We start from the raw sequence: 22,212 nt of genomic DNA, 5'->3' as shown, positions 1-22,212 counted from the left end.
AGGAAGAGGGAATTCAAAACCTCCAATAATAATCGATGGAATTTTTCCAATAGAATTTATACTGTGAACTTGAGGTTGTTTCCTCAGAAAGTGTACCATATGCTCATTACCATTAACATGAAAAGTGACATTGCCTTTGTTGCAATCAATAACAGCCCCTGCAGTATTCAAAAAGGGTCTACCGAGGATAATCGACATACTAGCATCCTCGAGAATGTCAAGAATAACAAAGTCCATTAAGATAGTAACGTTTGCAACCACAACAAGCACGTCCTCACAAATACCGACAAGTATAGCAGTTGATTTATCAGCCATTTGCAAAGATATTTCAGTAGGTGTCAACTTATTCAATTCAAGTCTACGATATAATGAAAGAGGCATAACACTAACACCAGCTCAAAGATCACGTAAAGCAGTTTTAACATAGTTTCTTTTAATGGAGCATGGTATAGTTGGTACTCTTGGATCACCAAGTTTCTTTGATATTCCACCCTTAAAAGTATAATTAGAAAGCATGGTGGACATTTCAGCTTCCGATATCTTTCTTTTATTTGTAACAATATCTTTCATGTACTTAGCATAAGGATTCATTTTAAGCATATCAGTCAAACGCATACGCAAAAAGATAGGTCTAATCATTTTAGCAAAGTGCTCAAAATCCTCATCATCCTTTTTCTTGGATGGTTTGGGAGGAAAAGGCATGGGTTTCTGAACCCATGGTTCTCTTTCTTTACCGTGCTTCCTAGCAATGAAGTCTCTTTTATCAAAACCTTGATTCTTTGATTGTGGGTTATCAAGATCAACAGCAGGTTCAATCTCTACATCATTATTATTGCTATGTTGAGCATCAACATGAACATCACCATTAACATTATCACTAGGTTCATGTTCATCACCAGATTGTGTTTCAGCATCAGAAATAGAAATATCATTGGGATTCTCAGGTGTGTCTACAACAGGTTCACTAGAAGCATGCAAAGTCCTATCATTTTTCTTTTTCTTCCTCTTAGAAGGACAAGGTGCATCAACATTATTTCTCTGACAATTTTGCTCAATTCTCTTAGGGTGGCCCTCGGGATACAAAGGTTCCCGAGTCATTTTACCACCTCTAGTCATAACTCTAACAGCTTTATCATTTTTCTTATCATTTAATTCATTGAGCAAATCATTTTGAGCCTTAAGCACTTGTTCTACTTGAGTGGTAACCATGGAAGCATGTTTACTAATAAGTTTAAGTTCACCTTTAACTCTATCCATATAACCACTCAAGTGTCCAATCATATAAGCATTACTTTTCAATTGTCTACCAACATAAGCATTAAAGTTTTCTTGTTTAGCCATAAAGTCATCAAACTCATCCAAGCATTGGCTAGCAAACTTAGTAGACGGGATTTCAACTTTATCATATCTATAGAGAGAATTTACCTTTACTACCTATGTCGGGTTATCACGACCATGTATTTCTTCAATAGGAGGTAATTCTTAACATCTTCAGCTTTAATACCTTTTTCTTTATTTCTTTGCCTCTTGCATATCTTCAGGACTGAGAAATAGAACACCCCTTTTCTTCGGAGTTGGCTTAGGAGTTGGTTCAGGAAGTTTCCAATTGTTTTCATTAGTCAACATATTATTCAATAACAATTCAACTTGATCAATAGTTCTTTCCCTGAAAACACAACCAGCACAACTATCCAGGTGGTCTCTGGAAGGATCGGTTAGTCCATTATAAAAGATATCAAGTATTTCATTGTTCTTGAGAGGATGATCCAGCAAAGCATTAAGTAATTGGAGAATCCTCCCCCAATCTTGTGGGAGACTCTCTTCTTCAATTTGCACAAAATTATATATTTCCCTTAAAGCAGCTTGTTTCTTATGAGCGGGGAAATATTTAGCAGAGAAGTAATAAATCATATCCTGGGGACTAGGCACACAACCAGGATCAAGAGAATTAAACCATGTTTTAGCATCACCCTTTAGTGAGAATGGAAACAATTTAAGGATATAGTAGTAACGAGTTTTCTCATCATTAGTGAATAGGGTGGCTATATCATTTAACTTAGTAAGATGTGCCACAACAGTTTCAGATTCATAGCCATAAAAAGGATCAGATTCAACCAAAGTAATTATCCTAGGATCGACAGAGAAATCATAATCCTTATCAGTAACACAGATAGGTGAAGTAGCAAAAGCAGGGTCATATTTCATTCTAGCATTCAGAGACGTTTCTTTCAGCTTAGCTAATAATTTCTTAAGATCAGATCTATCATTGCAAGCAAGAAAGTCTCTAGCAGGTTCTTCATCCATAACATAACACTCGGGCACAACAGGCAATTCATATCTAGGGGGAGAATCTTCATCATCACTTTCATCAATATTATCAGTTTCAATAATTTCATTCTCTCTAGCCCTAGCAAGTTGTTCATCAAGAAATTCACCTAATGGCACAGTATTACCAAGCATAGAAGTAGTTTCATCATAAGCATCACGCATAGCAGAAGTGGCATCATCAATAACATGCGACATATCATAATCAATAGCAGAAGCAGGTTTAGGTGTCGCAAGCTTACTCAAAATAGAAGGAAAATCAAGTGCGGAGCTAGATGGCAGTTCCTTACCTCCCCTTGTAGTTGAGGGAAAAATCTTAGTTCTTTTGTCTTTCAAGTTCCTCATAGTGATCAGCAGATATAAATCCCAAGTGACTTAAAGAATAGAGCTTTGCTCCCCGGCAACGGCACCAGAAAAATAGTCTTGATAACCCACAAGTATAGGGGATCGCAACAGTTTTCGAGGATAGAGTATTCAACCCAAATTTATTGATTTGACACAAGGGGAGCAAAATAATATTCTCAAGTATTAGCAGTTGAGTTATCAATTCAACCACACCTGGATAGCTTAATATCTGCAGCAAAGTATTTCGTAGCAAAGTAGTATGGAAGTAACGGTAACGGCAGCAAAAGTAATAGGAGCAGTTGTATAGTAACTGTAATAGTGGCAGCGGTAAAGTAACTAAGCAAAGAACAATATGTGAAAACCTCATAGGCATTAGATCAGTGATGGATAATTATGTCGGATGCGATTCCTCATGTAATAGTTATAACATAGGGTGACACAGAACTAGCTCCAGTTCATCAATGTAATACAGGCATGTATTCCGAGTATAGTCATACGTGCTTATGGAAAGGAACTTGCATGACATTTTTTGTCCTACCCTCCCGTGGCAGCGGGGTCCTATTGGAAACTAAGGGATATTAAGGCCTCCTTTTAATAGAGTACTGGACCAAAGCATTAACACTTAGTGAATACATGAACTCCTCAAACTACGGTCATCACCGAACGTGGTCCCGATTGTTGTCACTTAGGGGTTGTCGGATCATAACACATAATAGGTGACTATAGACTTGCAAGATAGGATCAAGAACTCACATATATTCATGAAAACATAATAGGTTCATATCTGAAATCATGGCACTAGGGCTCTAGTGGCAAGCATTAAGCATAGAAAAGTCATAACAACATCAATCTCAGAACATAGTGGATACTAGGGATCAAACCCTAACAAAACTAACTTGATTACATGGTAAATCTCATCCAACCCATCACCGTCCAGCAAGCCTACGATGGAATTACTCACGCACAGCGGTGATCATCATGAAATTGGTGATGGAGGATGCTTGATGATGACGATGGCGCCGGATTCCCCTCTCCGGAGCCCCGAACGGACTCCAGATCAGCCCTCCCAAGAGAGTTTAGGGCTTGGCGGCGGCTTCGTATCGTAAAACGCGATGAATCCTTCTCCTTGATTTTTTTCTCCCCGAACATGAATATATGGAGTTGGAGTTGAGGTCGGTGGAGCACCAGGGGGCCCACGAGGCAAGGAGGCGCGCCCCCACCCTCGTGGACAGGGTGTGGGCCCCCCAGTGTTGATTCTTTCGCCTGTATTTTTATTAATTCCAAAAAGTTGCTTCGTGGATTTTTAGGTCATTCCGAGAACTTTTATTTCTGCACAAAAATAACACCATCGCAGGTCTGTTGAAAACAGTGTCTGTCCAAGTTAGTTCCATTCAAATCATGCAAGTTAGAGTCCAAAACAAGGGCAAAAGTGTTTGGAAAAGTAGATATGATGGAGACGTATCACGATGCTGCTCGCCGTGTGCTCTTCGGGGTTGTACCATTTACTTCAGGCCGGAGCTTTTTAAGCCAGCTCCTTGCTTGCTGATATGGCCTGATCTTCAGAAATGGCATGTCACGCAGCATAACGATTGTAGGGTGGTGAGCATCAACCCCCTCGACTGTGATCCGATCCCCGTCACCCTCAACTACATTAACGGTATGTACTGGGTCGGAATGGACACGTCTTGGATGGTGCTCGTTGATACGTCTCCAACGTATCTATAATTTATGAAGCATTCATACTATCTTATTATCTATTTTGAATGATTATGGGCTTTATTATATACTTTTATATTACTTTTGGGACTAACCTATTAACTGGAGGCCCAGCCCATATTGCTGTTTTATTGCCTGTTTCAGTATTTCGAGGAAAAGGAATATCAAACGGAGTCCAAACGGAATGAAACCTTCGACAGCGTGATTTTTTGGAAGAATATGATCCTGGAAACTTGGAGTTCACGTCAGAAGATCCTCAAGGAGGCCAGGAGATAGGGGGCGCCCCCCCTATTGGGCGCACCCCCCTATCTCGTGGGCCCCTCGAGCACCCCCCGACCGACTTCTTTCGCCTATATGGTCCCACGTACCCTAAAAACATCCACGGAGAAGCTAGATCAGGAGTTCCGCCGCTGCAAGCCTCTGTAGCCACAAAAAACCTCTCGGGAGCCCGTTCCATCACCCTGCCGGAGGGGGAACCCATCACCGGTGGCCATCTTCATCATCCTGGCGCTCTCTATGACGAGGAGGGAGTAGTTCACCCTCGGGGCTGAGGGTATGTACCAGTAGCTATGTGTTTGATCTCTCTCTCTTGTGTTCTCTCTATGGCACGATCTTGATGTATCGCGAGCTTTGCTATTATAGTTGGATCTCATGATGTTTCTCCGCCTCTACTCTCTTGTGATGAATTGAGTTTCCCTCTTGAAGTTATATTACCAGATTGAGTCTTTATTTGAGAACACTTGATGTATGTCTTGCCGTGTTTATCTGTGATGACAATGGGATATCACGTGTCACTTGATGTATGTTTTGTTGACCAACTTGCGGGTTCCGCCCATGAACCTATGCATAGGGGTTGGCACACGTTTTCTTGACTCTCCGGTAGAAACTTTGGGGCACTCTTTGAAGTACTTTGTGTTGGTTGGATGGATTTGAGATTGTGTGACGCATATCATATAATCATGCCCACGGATACTTGAGGTAACAATGGAGTATCTAGGTGACATTAGGGTTTTGGTTGATTTGTGTCTTAAGGTGTTATTGTAGTATGAACTCTATGATGGATCGAGCAGAAAGAATAGCTCTATGTTATTTTACTACGAACTCTTGAATAGATCGATCAAAAAGGATAACTTTGAGGTGGTTTCGTACCCTACCATAATCTCTACGTTTGTTCTCCGCTATTAGTGGCTTTGGAGTGACTCTTTGTTGCATGTTGAGGGATTGTTATATGATCTATCTATGTTATTATTGTTGAGAGAACTTGCACTAGTGAAAGTATGAACCCTATACCTTGTTTCCTATCATTGCAATACCATTTATGCTCACTTTTATCATTAGTTACCTTGCTGTTTTTATATTTTCAGATTACAAAAACCTATATCTACCATCCATATTGCATTTGTATCACCATCTCTTCGCCGAACTAGTGCACCTATACCATTTACCGTTGTATTGGGTGTGTTGGGGACACAAGAGACTCTTTGTTATTTGGTTGCAGGGTTGTTTGAGAGAGACCATCTTCATCCTACGCCTCCTACGGATTGATAAACCTTAGGCCATCCACTTGAGGAAAATTTGCTACTGTCCTACAAACCTGTGCACTTGCAGGCCCAACAACGTCTACAAGAAGAAGGTTTTGTAGTAGACATCAAGCTCTTTTCTGGCGCTGTTGCCGGGGAGGTGAGTGCTTGTAGGTGTATCTTTAGATCTTGCAATCGAATCTTTTTGTTTCTTGTTTTATCACTAGTTTAGTTTATAAAAGAACACTAAAAAAATGTATTTGAGTTTATCTCATACGCTTCGTCTTTTTAATATCTTTCGTGAGAATGATGGAAAGGAAAATTGTGCTCAAGTGCTAGAAGAAGAATGCATTAAAATGTTTGGTATTAAGTCTTTGTATGATGAGCATGATTGCAATGTTGTTATTATGAATTCCTTGAATATCCATGATGCTAATGATATGCAAAGCCACGAGCTTGGGCAAGCTATGTTTGATGAAGATGATACTTTTTGTCCCCCAAGGTTTGATGAGCAAATTTATTATGATGAAAGCATGCCTCCTATTTATGATGATTATATTGATGAAAGTGGGTTTGGAAGACCGTCAACTTTAGGAAGTAGTGATCCCACTATTTTGGAGGATGTTGAATCTTATTGTGATGAACATGAAAGTGGATTTGGAAGAGTGTCAACTTTATTTAGTGATGATTCCACTATTTCGGAAGAGGTTCCAATTGATTATGAGAACAAAGTTGGTATCTATGATGATTATCCTGATGACTTGTATGCTTATAAGAATAATGATAACCATGAAACTTGTCATCATGATTTTAGTTTTCAATTGGATTATGCCTCACATGATAATTATTTTGTTGAGTTTGCTCCCACTACTATTCATGAGAAGAAATTTGCTTATGTGGAGAGTAGTAAATTTTCTATGCTTGTAGATCATGAAAAGAATGCTTTAGGTGATGGTTATATTGTTGAATTCATTCATGATGATACTGAAAATTATTATGAGGGAGGAATATATGCTTGTAGGAATTGCAATAATATCAAGTTTCCTCTCTATGTGCTTAAAATTTTGAAGCTATGCTTGTGTTACCTTCCTATGCTAGTTGATTATTGTTCCCATAAGTTGATTGCTCAGAAAATCCATATGCATAGGAAGTGGGTTAGACTTAAATGTGCTAGTCATATGCTTCATGATGCTCCCATTATGTTTCAATTCTTATCTTTTATGTGAGCATCGTTGTCATCATCATGCCTAGCTAGAAAGTCATTAAAGAAAATCGCTTGTTGGGAGACAACCCAATATTTACCCTTACTGTTTTTGTGTGTCCACATGATTATGATACTGTAGTAATCATGTTTTATAGCTTTTGTTTCAATAAAGTACCAAGTAAGACCTTTAGGATAGCTTACGGTGATAGTTGTGTTAATCCTGCTGAAAATCAGAAACTTTTGCACCCAGTAATTTAGTTTTGTTAATTCACAGAAACGTGATTCTGATCTGATTCTTTTTTCTCTGGAGTAGTACACAAATTGCTTAGGACTTCCTAATTTGGTAGGATTTTTGGAGTTCCAGAAGTATACGTTTGATACATATTACTACAGACTGTTCTGGTTTTGACAGATTCTGTTTTCTATGTGTTGTTTGCTTATTTTGATGAATCTATGGCTAGTATTAAGTGGTACTATATCATTGATGGCGCGCGTTGCCGTGCCCGTCCATTTTGTCAATAAAATAATGAGCATCGATGAACTTATGTAAAAAGTTGGATAATAGTGCACTCACTCATTTCATTTTGAAAGAATGATATAATTATTTGGGAAAACTATATGGTAATCTCTGTAATAGAATATGAACAACGCAAACTTGATGCGTTCAGATGGTGGGGGTGAAATAAATCCGAAGAAAATTATTTGCAACACACGACATCATCGTTTTGATAAAAGCTTTAGCAAAGCACATAATATGAAACAAATTGAAATTAGTGTTACATGCCCCAAAAAATCTGTGCAGCCTTTTGTCAAATTTTAGTGCGCTGCACGTACCACCACTTGCATCATCATCATCATCTATCCTTGCATCAACACGATCACATATAATCGATCGTTGTTTCTCCATCTAAGTTGTATGTCCCAAGATTGCTCGACGACAAGTTGATACCTAATTTTTCGTTCAAGATTAAGAAAATCAAGTCTTTGCTCTCTTTTTTATTCAGTCATAAACATTGGGATTAGGGATCTTCAGGATGAAGTCTCGGTTGTAAACATCATTCAATTACAAAGTAAAAGACAACACATAAATAATATTTTGATCGAAGTCTAAGGAGTGATGGCACACACAATAGTAGGAACAACTAAAATAGTAGTACATTCACATAAAATCAAACCATGTTTTCAGATATTTTTCAATATATGGAGATAAGATTGTTAAGTGCATATAAAGTTAAATATAATTGAACTGCAAAAAGATACAGACAATGCAAGATTTACCATGTGATAATTTCCTAACTAGAAAAAATCAATAGGAAACACACATAAAAACTAACGACGGTATTTAAAATGGAAATGTTACACGTGCAAGTGTATATGCTTTTAAGGGAAGCCTAACTATAAAATAATATTGCGACTATTTTTTCTAGTCAAAGTAGCAGTTTCCACGAAATAACCCATCGTATCCCTCCTGGAGTGATTCCTAATGGTAGTTACATTGCATCATAGGCAACTTGAGGGCAAGGATTTACTCAAGATATTGGTCTAAACCTCATTTTCATAGCTGATAGTTAAAGTAATTTTCTGTGGCGAGGTAATATATAAAGACAGATTGAGTTTATAGTAATGTAGCTCATCCCTTTTTAAAAAGTCTTGTAGCTCATAAACCCCCTGAAATTGGCGAAAAACAGCAAACGAACAACTGAAAGCGTATAGATGGCAATCAATATCACCTTCAGGAAATGCATGTTACATGAAACACATGTAACCAATATGTCAAAACAGATATGCACTGGCATTTGTCCCCCGAGTCCTTAACACTGAATAGGATACCGTGTCTTAAGCTTCACAGTGCATGTTTGGATACTTGTTCCAACCAATGAATGCATAAATGAATCGGCAAATGGACCATGGAAGTCAAGTAGTACAGAACCTGCAGTATTCCATAATCTGGAAGTTAGGATTATATTCCAAACTTTAATTAAACATTACAATCGCCTAATAGTATGTGACACGACAAAAATAGTCTGGCATACCTTGTTTTTTACTTGATGATATTACAAAGGATTGATGAAAAACAAACACCACGTGGTATGTATCACCTACACATTCAAGATGTTCATGCTAGAAGGAACATCATAATTAGAACATTATTATTTCATAGAAATAAAGCTTGCAACATTGGAATGCTCTGTCTCTTACCTCCTTTTCTGTTTGATACTGCTGCAACATTGGAATTGTCAGATGAACTACCAACAAAAGCGTTGTTTCTCTTCAGATGAGGCACAGTTTGCAGAATGTAATCATGCTACCAACAGAAAGATTTAACTTGCTGTCAAATGCTCCAACTATTCGACTGCTGAAAGTTCTGAAAAAAAAGATTGCAGAATGAATTGCCATAATATTCCAACTAGCAAATCCCTACTTGATAAAATTGCCCAAAAGCAAAATCATGCAGCTGCCACATCCAAACTGTAACATGTCATTGCAGAAATAAGTGCGCTGTAATAAGGGAGAAGAAAAATTAGCAAAACATTATAAGAAACCAATAGTCCAGCTTGCAAAAAAGAAAAATTGTGTTCCTGTGAGTTACAATGTGCAAACACAAAAGCATGTGAATGGGCTACAGATTTCGTGTGTAAACTAATGGCTGCATGCAGTGTGAATGGAAAAATGAATGAACGAGCAGAAGTTGAATTTTGGTGCTCACCGGCAGATTGACTTGAATGCCTGATCCTAATTCACATCACACCTAGCTCCACAACATTGACCACTCTACAATTTTAAAACATATGGCCCGCCAGGTCTCAGAAGGTAGGCAAATTGTGGGCGGGGGGCGGGGGGCATCACCTCAAATTAATATTGGCCTTGGAAGATTATCAATGCAGTAGGAGGGATGGTAAGACGACACACATAGGGAAGACGAGCAAGGTAACAGTACGCCGATCCGTATCTCTTTGCGCGTTTTCCAATCAAGGTCCAGATCCAGATTGAGGAGGATGAAAAGAGGTGCGACCACGTAAGATGGGGGAGGTGTCCAGCCGCGGCCTCTGCTCCTGTGCTCCCATAGTTCGCTGTGGCGGCGGCCCCTGACCACGCAGCAGCATGATACCGCAGACGGCGGCTTCCTCCCAGCAGTGTGGCCTTCGTGAGTGTCAGATAGAGAGGAGGGAGATGGAATGGCGGCAGCGGTGATGGCTGGTGAGGGAGGAGGAGGAGTGCGGTGGCACACCTAGGGTTGGCGAAGGAAGGTCGTGCGCGGAAGGAGCGTCTTGGGGCTGCACGGAAGGAGACATGTACAAGCCCATTAGTCCCAATTTCACGCCAAGCGTCCAAAATAGTGACCGGAGCAGAGGCCCAGCAAGAAAACGCTCAGTATTAGCGAACGCAACGATTCCAGGCGGGATTAAGAGTAAATCTGACGGCCAAAAACGTCCTAAACTGATGATCCGAAGGCTGCAAATGCTAATAGCCTGAGAGGGCTAGAAAGGTGCTCAGTTATAATGTATCTAAATGAACCATAGAAAAGTTGGAACACAGTAGATATTACACAAATATGAATTTAGAATGAGTTCATTACAGTACCTAAGTGGTGGTTTTATTTTCTTATACTAACGGAGCTTACGAGTTTTCTGTTGAGTTTTGTGTTGTGGAGTTTTCAAGTTTTGGGTAAAGATTCGATGGACTATGGAATAAGGAGTGGCAAGAGCCTAAGCTTGGGGATGCCCAAGGCACCCCAAGGTACCCAAGGTAATATTCAAAGGACAACCAAGAGCATAAGCTTGGGGATGCCCCGGAAGGCATCCCCTCTTTCGTCTTCGTTCATCGGTAACTTTACTTGGAGCTATATTTTTATTCACCACATGATATGTGTTTTGCTTGGAGCGTCATTTTCCTTCATTAGTCTTTTCTTTCTGTTACTTAGAATAATGTTTTGCATCTTTATTTTCAGTAAAAATGTCAAGGATATCCTTTACCATGCTTATTTTGCTAGTATACATGTTGCTGTTTGAAAACAGAAAGTTTACCGCCATTGCACAAATTCCCTAGAAAATTCAGAGCATGATATAATGTTGAAACCTTTTGCATAATGAGCTATGATAAATTTATTACAGTGGGAATTTTATTTCATAATTTTTGGAGTTAGGGAAGTATGATGAATCTTGCATTCTTTACAGACTATATTGTTTTGTCAGATTGCTGTTATGTTTGCATTGTTTGCATATGGTTGCTTGTTTAATGATTCTATTTGAGGATATGAGTATTAAATATGCAGAGGCATTTAGTATGCAATGATGAATAATAATTTTAGTGATTTTTTACAGTAGAAAATGATAAGGTTTTGCATTGGTTTATACTAATCTATCTCACAAGTTCTTGTTGAGTTTATTGTGGATGAAGTTTTTGATAAAAAGATAAACCATGATATGAGAGGAATTAAGGAGACACAAAAGTTCAAGCTTAGGGATGCCCAAGGCACCCCAAGATAATATTTCAAGAAGTCTCAAGCATCTAAGCTTGGGGATGCCCCGGTAGGCATCCCACCTTTCTTCTTCAACAATTATCGGTTAGTATTGGTTGAGCCTAAGTTTTTGCTTCTTCACATGAGTTGTGCTATCCTTGCAGTGTCATTTTATTTTGTTTTGCTTGCTGTTTTAATACAATACCAAGATCTGAAATTCTTAAATGAGAGAGAGTCTTCACATGATTACATAATTATTTAGCTACTCATTGTTCTTCACTTATATCTTGTTGGAGTAGTTTGTCATTTACTCGTGTGATTCACTTATATCCTATGAGTAAATTGTTGAATGAGTTGATTGTCATAAATCTGAAATTATATATGTTTCATTTGCTTATTCCATGGGGAGTAATGACTTCACATCTAAGAAGTAGAGGTTGTGAATTCATTGAAGGTTAGCAAGCACTGTATTGGTCATTTGAACAATTCATGAAAGAATATTGAAGGAAGAGAAATTTCACATATAATACTATCTTAGACATCTTTTATAATTGGGAGCACTCATTAAGTATGACATGCTAAAGATTTTATGTTTGACAAGTAAGACAACATAATGGGTTATGTTTTCGCACATCTCAGTTAAAGTATATTGTCATGGATCATTCAAACATGTTGAGCTTGCCTTTCCCCCTCATGCTAGCCAAAATTCCTTGCGCCAAGTAGAGATAGTACTTGTGCTTCCAAATATCCTTAAACCCAGTTTTGCCATGAGAGTCCACCATACCTACCTATGGATTGAGTAAGATCCTTCAAGTAAGTTGTCATCGGTGCAAGCAATAAAAATTGCTCTCTAAATATGTATGGTCTTTTGGTGTGAAGAAAATAGCTTTATACGATCTTGTTATGGAAGCAATAAAAGCGACAGACTACATAATAAAGCTCCATATACAAGTGGCAATATAAAGTGACGTTCATTCACATTAAGATTTTGTGCATCCAACCCTAAAAGTGCATGACAACCTCTGCTTCCCTCTGTGAAGGGCCTATCTTTTACTTTATGTCTTTTACTTTTATGCAAGAGTCAAGGTGATCTTCACCTTTCCCTTTTTCATTTTATCCTTTGGCAAGCACCTCGTGTTAGAAAGATCCTGACATATATATATATATATATATATATATATATATATATCCAATTGGATGTAAGTTAGCATGAACTATTATTGTTGACATCACCCAAAGGTGAATACGTTGGGAGACAACACTATAAGCCCCTATATTTCTCAGTGTCCGATTGAGACTTCATAACCACAAGTATTGCGTGAGTGTTAGCAATTGTAGAAGACTATTTGATAGATGAGTATGTGAAGTTTGTTATTCCTGAAAATAATATGAATTGCAATTGTTTGATGACTGAGAATGAAATTTGATAGTTTTCAAGAAAGTTTATGGTCTATGCTTTGACATGTGAATTGTTTGTTACTTTATCGTGAGAAGTTTTATGAGATGAACTACTGCCATGACATATTATCATGCTAGAAAAGGTGATTGATATTTTTATTGATCAAACTTGTGCACCTTCTAGCATTCACACTTCATAAATTCTTTCTTTTATCATTTACCTACTCGAGGATGAGTAGGAATTAAGCTTGGGGATGCTGATACGTCTCCAACGTATCTATAATTTATGAAGCATTCATGCTATTTTATTATCTGTTTTGAATGATTATGGGCTTTATTATACACTTTTATATTACTTTTGGGACTAACCTCTTAACCGGAGGCCCATCCCATATTGCTATATTATTGCCTGTTTCAGTATTTTGAGGAAAAGGAATATCAAACGGAGTCCAAACAGAATGAAACCTTCGGCAGCGTGATTTTTTGGAAGAATATGATCCTGGAAACTTGGAGTTCACGTCAGAAGATCCTCGAGGAGGCCAGGAGATAGGCCCCCCGTACTGGGCACGCCCCCTATCTCGTGGGCCCCTCGAGCACCCCCCGACCGACTTCTTTCGCCTATATAGTCCCACGTACCCTAAAAACATCCACGGAGAAGATAGATCGGGAGTTCCGCCGCCGCAAGCCTGTGTAGCCACCAAAAACCTCTCGGGATCCCGTTCCGGCACCCTGCCGGAGGGGGAACCCATCACCAGTGGCCATCTTCATCATCCTGGCGCTCTCTATGACGAGGAGGGAGTAGTTCACCCTCGGGGCTGAGGGTATGTACCAGTAGCTATGTGTTTGATCTCTCTCTCTCTCTCTCGTGTTCTCTCTATGGCACGATCTTGATGTATCGCGAGCTTTGCTATTATAGTTGGATCTTATGATGTTTCTCCCCCTCTAGTCTCTTGTGATTAATTGAGTTTCCCTCTTGAAGTTATCTTATCGGATTGAGTCTTTATTTGAGAAGACTTGATGTATGTCTTGCCGTGTTTATCTGTGGTGACAATGGGATATCATGTGCCACTTGATGTATGTTTTTGGTGACCAACTTGCGGGTTCCACCCATGAACCTATGCATAGGGGTTGGCACACGTTTTCTTGACTCTCTGGTAGAAACTTTGGGGCACTCTTTGAAGTACTTTGTGCTGGTTGGATGAATTTGATATTGTGTGACGCATATCGTATAATCATGCCCACGGATACTTGAGGTGACAATGGAGTATCTAGGTGACATTAGGGTTTTGGTTGATTTTTGTCTTAAGGTGTTATTGTAGTATGAACTCTATGATGGATCGAGCGGAAAGAATAGCTCTATGTTATTTTAGTACGAACTCTTGAATAGACCGATCAAAAAGGATAACTTTGAGGTGGTTTCATACCCTACCATAATCTCTACGTTTGTTCTCCGCTATTAGTGGCTTTGGAGTGACTCTTTGTTGCATGTTGAGGGATTGTTATATGATCTATCTATGTTATTATTGTTGAGAGAACTTGCACTAGTGAAAGTATGAACCCTATGCCTTGTTTCCGATCATTGCAATACCGTTTACGCTCACTTTTATCATTAGTTACCTTGCTGTTTTTATATTTTCAGATTACAAAAACCTATATCTACCATCCATATTGCATTTGTATCACCATCTCTTCGCCGAACTAGTGCACCTATACAATTTACCGTTGTATTGGGTGTGTTGAGGACACAATAGACTCTTTGTTATTTGGTGGCAGGGTTGTTTGAGAGAGACCATCATCGTCCTATGCCTCCTACGAATTGATAAACCTTAGGTCATCCACTTGAGGGAAATTTGCTACTGCCCTACAAACCTGTGCACTTGCAGGCCCAACAACGTCTACAAGAAGAAGGTTTTGTAGTAGACATCACTCGTCGGCGGTCATGGCAGATGGATGCTTGTGGAGGTCTACACCCGGTGATTGATCCCCTTCCTTCGATTAACACTGCACTCCTTTGGCATCGCGGCCCAGAATTCTTGGAATCTTACAGTAGCCAACATGTACCATGTTTGATTTGCTCAAGGTTGTAATCTGCCAAGTGCCCACAAGATCTGTGAATTATAAAGACTTCAGGCTAACTGCGTTCTTCAATCAAGGTCTGGCCTATCTGACAGGTCACTTCAGGAAGTGGATAAATCTGCACGTCCATAGCAGGATCATACATCCTCCATGGTTCTCTGATGCCATTGAACACAAGGGCTTCATTTACATTGTGGACTCCATCTATGGTTGGACATATTGCTGGCCTACTCCAGTCATCGCTACAAACGGCTGTTACAACAGTATGTTACTTTCCTATGATATCATGATGACTTGCTTATATTACTGTCAACATTTCCTGAAAAAATATTCATGCTCAGAACATGTTGTTCTTAAGATTGACTACTGTACGAGCCCTTTTTTATTTGACTCCAACTTGATATGATGTTGTATGCCGCCTGGTGTCCCTACCCTTCCTTATCCCAGAACCTTTCAAAGAAAAGCAACATGGCAATTGCAGGTGGTTCCTGGCTCGATCAGATGATGACAAATGATTGATGATCGTTCGCACGTATCGGACGTGTTGTTTCGCGGAATACAATCACAGTCACTGCAAGGTCTTTGAGCAGGATCCCAACTTCTCCGGGCCTTCAGGAATTTTTGACTGGAGGCTAGTAAGTAGCCTTGGTACACTCTCTCTGTTTCTCGGACTGAATTATCCGATTAACCAGGAGATAACCAATGGCAAGGATCATGATGGCAGCGCAGTTTCCTTCATCAGGCAAAACTATGTGTACACAATGTACCATGCGTCTCTCCACGCACCATACCCTAATATGTGCCACCACACTGTGCAGCCCAAAGTAGGAGAGAGGGTCGCAAGCATCAGACTTTGACCTACTAGCTGGAGTTTCCCCCGTCAGGCACCCATCTAGTTCAAGCCGTCAGCCAATCTCCGCAGCTTAATAAATAGTAACGTCTAACTGAGCTAGTTAGTTAGATGCATACACTTGGTGTAGTAGGATCTTTATTTAGTTTGACACATACACTTGTTCTTTTTTGGTAGCTCTTTTGTAATGATGGCTGATGTTTGGTTTGGAAGAGAGAGCTGCATCTTTACTCTTCTGGTCTGCTTACTGCTTTTGTTGCAACCCCAACCCTGGTTGCTGCTATTGTTTTCAATGTACAATCAGTAGTATACTTTGTCTGTTGGTTGAATAAATGTGTTGCTAGAACGACAAACACAATGTTTTGGAAGTTGGTTCACGGTCCGATCCTTTAGTGCCCCGTACCATACGTAGCGCATACTATTTTTGGTATGGAACACATCTTCCACTTGTCGATAACATGCAACCCACCGATGAAGGCCCAATAGAGAAGCCCATAAGTAACTGGAAGGGAGGGTCTCACTTGAATCTGGCCCAGGTACATGCTCATGGCCCCCTACACATAAATAAGTAAATAAATAAAGCTAAATGCTCATGCACCAGTTCTTTAAATTCACGATTTGAAAAGTCAAATTTTAACAGGAGGATATTATTTCCTATGAGAGTGTCATTACATTCAGTCGATATTATTCTTAAGCAAAGATAGCTACCAGTCTTTTTCCTCCCACCATTTTCTTCTTGCAACCAGCGGAGCCGTGCAAATCGTAGTCAACGTCGTAAATAGTTCCAGTCCATTATTATTTTTCGATATGAATGCCCAACCCAGCCCAACACATTGGCAACGCCACTTTATCCTCCGCCTTGGTGCACTCGCCATTGCACCGTCGTCCGGCCCTGTCAACATAGTAAATTGGGAGAGGACTGTAGTTGTGAGTATGACAGTATGGACCCACCAGGTCCACTCCCGAACACAAGCAAGCGCCTCTTTTACTACTCAGATGCACCCTCGTTTTTTACTCTAATCCACCCTGCTGATATCTAGGACCCACATCATTGTCAACGTATAGTCAATTAATGATAGAATTGCACAACTTTTTTTCTAAGGATTTGTTCGGAGTTGTAGGCTATAAACTAGGTTGTGCGGTCTCTATGGCCCGTCTAACAACATGACCAGCCCAACAGGTTTTTCTTTGGGAAAATAGGTACCCAACTATTTCTTCTTGAAGAATACCCAAGCTAGGCTTATTTGTTTCTCCGACTTACTGGGCTGCAAATCTTTCAAGACGAGGAGGGATGCATTTTGGCCTATCCAAAGCGTATGGGCAGTATATCCTAAAAGTAAAATGTTTCGTTTCATTTTTGTTCTTTGTTTTTGTTTTTGTTCTTCACCGATATTTTATATTTCATTGGATTTTAACATGACATAGTACTAATTTTATTTTAAATTTGTTTTAGTATGGCTACTAATTTTTGGATTAAGAATATTTTGTTCCCCAGCAAAATAAGTGAATTTTTAAAATTTCGCACATTTTTTAGTTCAATTTTTTAACCCTGGCACTGATCAAAAAATGGGCAGCAATTCTAAAAATGGAAAATGGGCTGCAATAAATTCCATATGAATTAGCAAATGGGAAGTAAATTATAAAAATAATAGCAAATGGGTTGTACACGCCATAGATTTCGAGGCTGACTTGTTTACGCAAGGGTTTGTCAGTCAACACACGATTCTAGCAGCAGTGACTGTTGGATGTCCATCCAACGCCAACATGTTTCGTCAATCTCTGGTCTTCCTGCTCCAGCCGCCTAAACCAGCAGCAGCGGGACTACCTCCTCCCTCCTCTTGTGGTCGGCTGTGATGCTGCGCAGGCTTCACCGGCCCACCCTACTCCCTTTGCTGGCCTGGCCATCCCTCTACCCACCCGCACCTCCAGTTATTCTCCGGTGATGGCAACCCCATGTCGCAGCCAAACCAGTCAACTGTCATACACTCCTCAGTGTGGGCATCCACTTTTGTGTCTTCGCCGCTCCGGGTCGTTCCATTCCTAGGCCTCACCATCGTCCACCGCGTTGGTGCTCTAGGTGTGGCATGCTCAACATTCAACAAACGTCGGCCATTGGAATAGGGATGTATGTGGAGAGGCTAACAGTAGGGACCCCCATGCTCCATGGCCGCACGCAAGCAACTGCCTCCTTATTACGCAAAAAAAATGATTCCTCCCACTGACATCTGGGGCGCACCGGTACGGAGGCTGACCTGTGGGCCTACTAAGTTGACGCGTACACAGGGCTTTGTCAACTTAGTCAACAAACGATTCTAGTAGTAGTGACCGTTGGATATTAATCAAACGGTCCTGCTGCTTCTTAAATCGCTCCTCTTTTTGCACCAGCTGCCCAAACCAGCTCGGGCAAGACCGCCTACTCATTCCTCTAGTGGCCGGCTGTGCTGCCACGCAAGCCTCACCACCCACCCTACTCCCACTGCTGGCCAGGACATGGCCATCCCTCTACTGTCTACTCATCCAGAACCCGTGTTATTCTGTGGGGACGGCAGCCTCACACCGCAGCTGACCCGGTCAACCCTCGTACTCCTCTCCGCATGGGCATCCACTGCCGCGTCTTCCCCGGTTCCACATCGTCCCCTTCCAGGCCTCTCCGTCGTCCACCGCCTTGGTGCTCTCGGTGTGGCGTGGTTAACGTGGTCAAGGAATGACTTCCATTGAAAGAAGACTGTACATGGAGAGGCTAATAGTTGGGTCCATGGCTGCAGCAAGGAAGTGCAACCTTATTACATGTAAAATAATTATTCCTCCACCTGACAGCAGGGACCCACTGGAAGGGACTCTGTATTTTGCGAAAAAAGCGTTTCCCCCCTGACAGCTGGGACCTACCAGCTACATCTTCGCACGCAAGGAAGTGCGTCCATATTACGGGCAAATAAAATGATTCTCCCCCTGACTGCTAGGACCTGCTACCTCTTGAGCACTACGTTGGTTTTCCCTTAAATAGGAAAGGGTGGTGCAGCAAAGTAGCGTAAGTATTTCCCTCAGTTTTGAGAACCAAGGTATCAATCCAGTAGGAGGCTACGTGCAAGTCCCTCGTACCTACACAAACAAACAAGAACCTCGCAACCAACGCGATAAAGGGGTTGTCAATCCCTCCACGGCCACTTGCGAAAGTGAGATCTGGTAGAGATAATAAGATAAGATAAATATTTTTGGTACTTTTATGATATAGATTGAAAAGTAAAGATTGTAAAATAAAGTAGATCGGAAACTTATATGATGGAAAATAGACCCGGGGCATAGGTTTCACTAGTGGCTTCTCTCATGATAGCATAAGTATTTACGGTGGGTGAACAAATTACTGTCGAGCAATTGATAGAAAAGTGCATAGTTATGAGAATATCTAGGCATGATCATGTATATAGGCATCACTTCCGCAACAAGTAGATCGAAATGATTCTGCATCTACTACTATTACTCCACACATCGACCGCTATCCAGCATGCATCTAGAGTATTAAGTTCATAAGAACAGAGTAACGCATTAGGCAAGATGACATGATGTAGAGGGATAAACTCAAGCAATATGATATAAACCCCATATTTTTATCCTCGATGGCAACAATACAATATGTGCTTTGCTGCCCCTGCTGTCACTGGGAAAGGACACCGCAAGATTGAACCCAAAGCTAAGCTCTTCTCCCATTGCAAGAAAGATCAATCTAGTAGGCCAAACCAAACTGATAATTCGAAGAGACTTTCAAAGATAACCAAGCATACATAAAAGAATTCAGAGGATATTCAAATATTTCTCATAGATAAACTTGATCATAAACCCACAATTCATCGGATCTCGACAAACACACTGCAAAAAGAGTTACATCGAATAGATCTCCAAGAAGATCAAGGAGAATATTGTATTGAGATTCAAAAGAGAGATGAGGCCATCTAGCTAATAACTATTAACCCGAAGGTCTGTGGTAAACTACTCACAACTCATCGGAGAGGCCATGGTGTTGATGTAGAAGCCCTCCATGATCGATTGCCCCTCCGGCGGAGCACCAGAAAAGGCTCCAAGATGGGATGGGATCTCACGGGTACAAAAGGTTGAGGCGATGGAAATAGGGTTTCGTGGTGCTCCTGGATGTTTTCGGGGTACATAGATATATATAGGTGAAGGAAGTCGGTCAGGGGAGCCACGAGGGGCCCATGAGGGTGGGGGCGCGCCCACCCCCTAGGGTGTTCCTTGGACCCTCGTGGCCGCCTCGTTTACTTCTTGACGTCCACTCCAAGTCTCCTGGATTGTGTTTGTTCCAAAAATAACTCTCCCGAAGGTTTCGTTCCGTTTGGACTCTGTTTGATATTCCTTTTCTGCAAAACACTGAAATAGGCAAAAAAACAGCAATTTGGGCTCGGCCTCCGGTTAATAGGTTAGTCCCAAAAATGATATAAAAGTGTATAGTAAAGCCCATAAACATCCAAAATAGGTAATATAATAGCATGGAACAATACAAAATTATAGATACATTGGAGATGTATCAGGACCCACCATCAATAACTTCGCACGCAAGGAAGTGCCTCCTTATCCTCCCTGACAGTCGGGACCCACCTGGTCGAAGCATACGTAGCGTTGTCATTCTGGTCATGAATGTGTACATACATACTAGCTGATCGGTCTCTCTGCAACGATGAACCATGGTCGAGCAAGCAGCAACACGTGTAGTAGTAGAGCCCCCGATGTAGTAGTTCATGCAATGCAGTCAAAACCGTGTACATGTACGTATAGCCAGATGCCAAAAAATACGGCCACGTACGTACATACGAGCGGGTTTTTGAACGCCTACTCGCGCATTTGTACAACCAGGGCTCGTGTACATGGAGAGGCAACAGACAGCAGCAACGGCGTCCTGTTCATTGGAAGCCAACCGGCTTGGTCAGAACAGAGAAACTGCAACATGTTCATGGGGAGGCAACGGAATGCATCGTGTTCATCGGGAGGCAATGAAATACGTCATGTTCATCAGGAGCCAACCGGCTTGGAAGGAACATCCGAAATGAGGCCTGGCATACTGCAGAACGGAGGAAATGGGCCTTCTGTTCGATCGCGTACAATCGAAACTAGGTCATGTTCATCGAGAAGGGTCTGGCGTACCGCAAAATGATGGAAACATACTTCTGTTCGAGCTCCGCCAGTCGAAACGGGGTCCTGTTCATCGGGAGGGGTGTGGCGTACCACAAAACAGAGGAAACAGACTTCTCTTCGACCTCCTACGATCAAAACGGAGGTCTTGTTCATTGGGAGGGGTGTAGCGTACCGCAAAACGGGACTCCACGGGCTACAGTTCATCCACCGTCGACTTCCTCCAGCCTCCACCTACTACTGTTCATCCACCATTGGCTTCCTCTAGCCTCCACCTGCTAATGTTCATCCAGCCTCCACTGACTACTATTCATCCAGCCTCCACCGGCTACTACTCAACTAGCCATCCACGGGGTCACGTTCAACCAACCCTCCACATACGCGGTCCCTCCACCGGCTACTATTCATTCACCCCCACCTCCTCGGTCGGGGTCTAGTTCATCCAGCGGCAACGGCCTCTACCACCGTGGGATCCTGTTCATCCAACCCCCACCGGAACTGTTCATCAAGAGGAAGCTTCCATCGGCCTCAGTTAGCAACAGTAGCAAACGAATCACTCGGCTTCAGTTAATAGCATGGGATCGATCGGGGTTGAGTAACATAGCTAGTGAAATCGCTCGGGTTCCTTTAGAGCCCAACGCTTCGCTCGGGTTCAGTTTGAGCGCAATGCCTTGCACACATGCGCGTACGTGTACGAGAGAAACGCGCAAATCTCTGTGCATCGCTCGGCCCTGACCACCCACCGTAACCGGGAACTCCTTGAAATTTTCCTCGCCCTCACTTCTACCATGATTTTTTCCATCATGGACGGCCCAAAGAATGTCATGCAGATGCGTCTCTGGCCCCGCCCAGGACGAAAATCCCATTTTCTATCATGATTTTTTGTCATAGAAGTAGGAGCCCACCACATCTATGATGATACCGGGTTTTGTCACAATTAACGTCATAGAAGTGTCATAAGCATGACAGGAAAAAAATCGTTCGGCCCAAAATGCCACGGATGTGTCTTTTTTTGGGTGTGTCCATGGGTAGAGCCCTGCATGGACTAGCGCAGCCGTTACCCTTCATGGATTGAAGTCTCCATCAACATGGACGTACGACAGCACCACCTATCAGAACCACGTCAAAAAATCTCCGCGTCTCCATTGCGTTTGCACACTCCAATCTCACCCCTTTACAT

Source organism: Triticum aestivum, chromosome 4B (assembly GCF_018294505.1).
Source record: "Triticum aestivum cultivar Chinese Spring chromosome 4B, IWGSC CS RefSeq v2.1, whole genome shotgun sequence".
NCBI classification, from domain to species: Eukaryota; Viridiplantae; Streptophyta; class Magnoliopsida; order Poales; family Poaceae; genus Triticum; species Triticum aestivum.
This window is presented reverse-complemented; position numbering follows the sequence as displayed.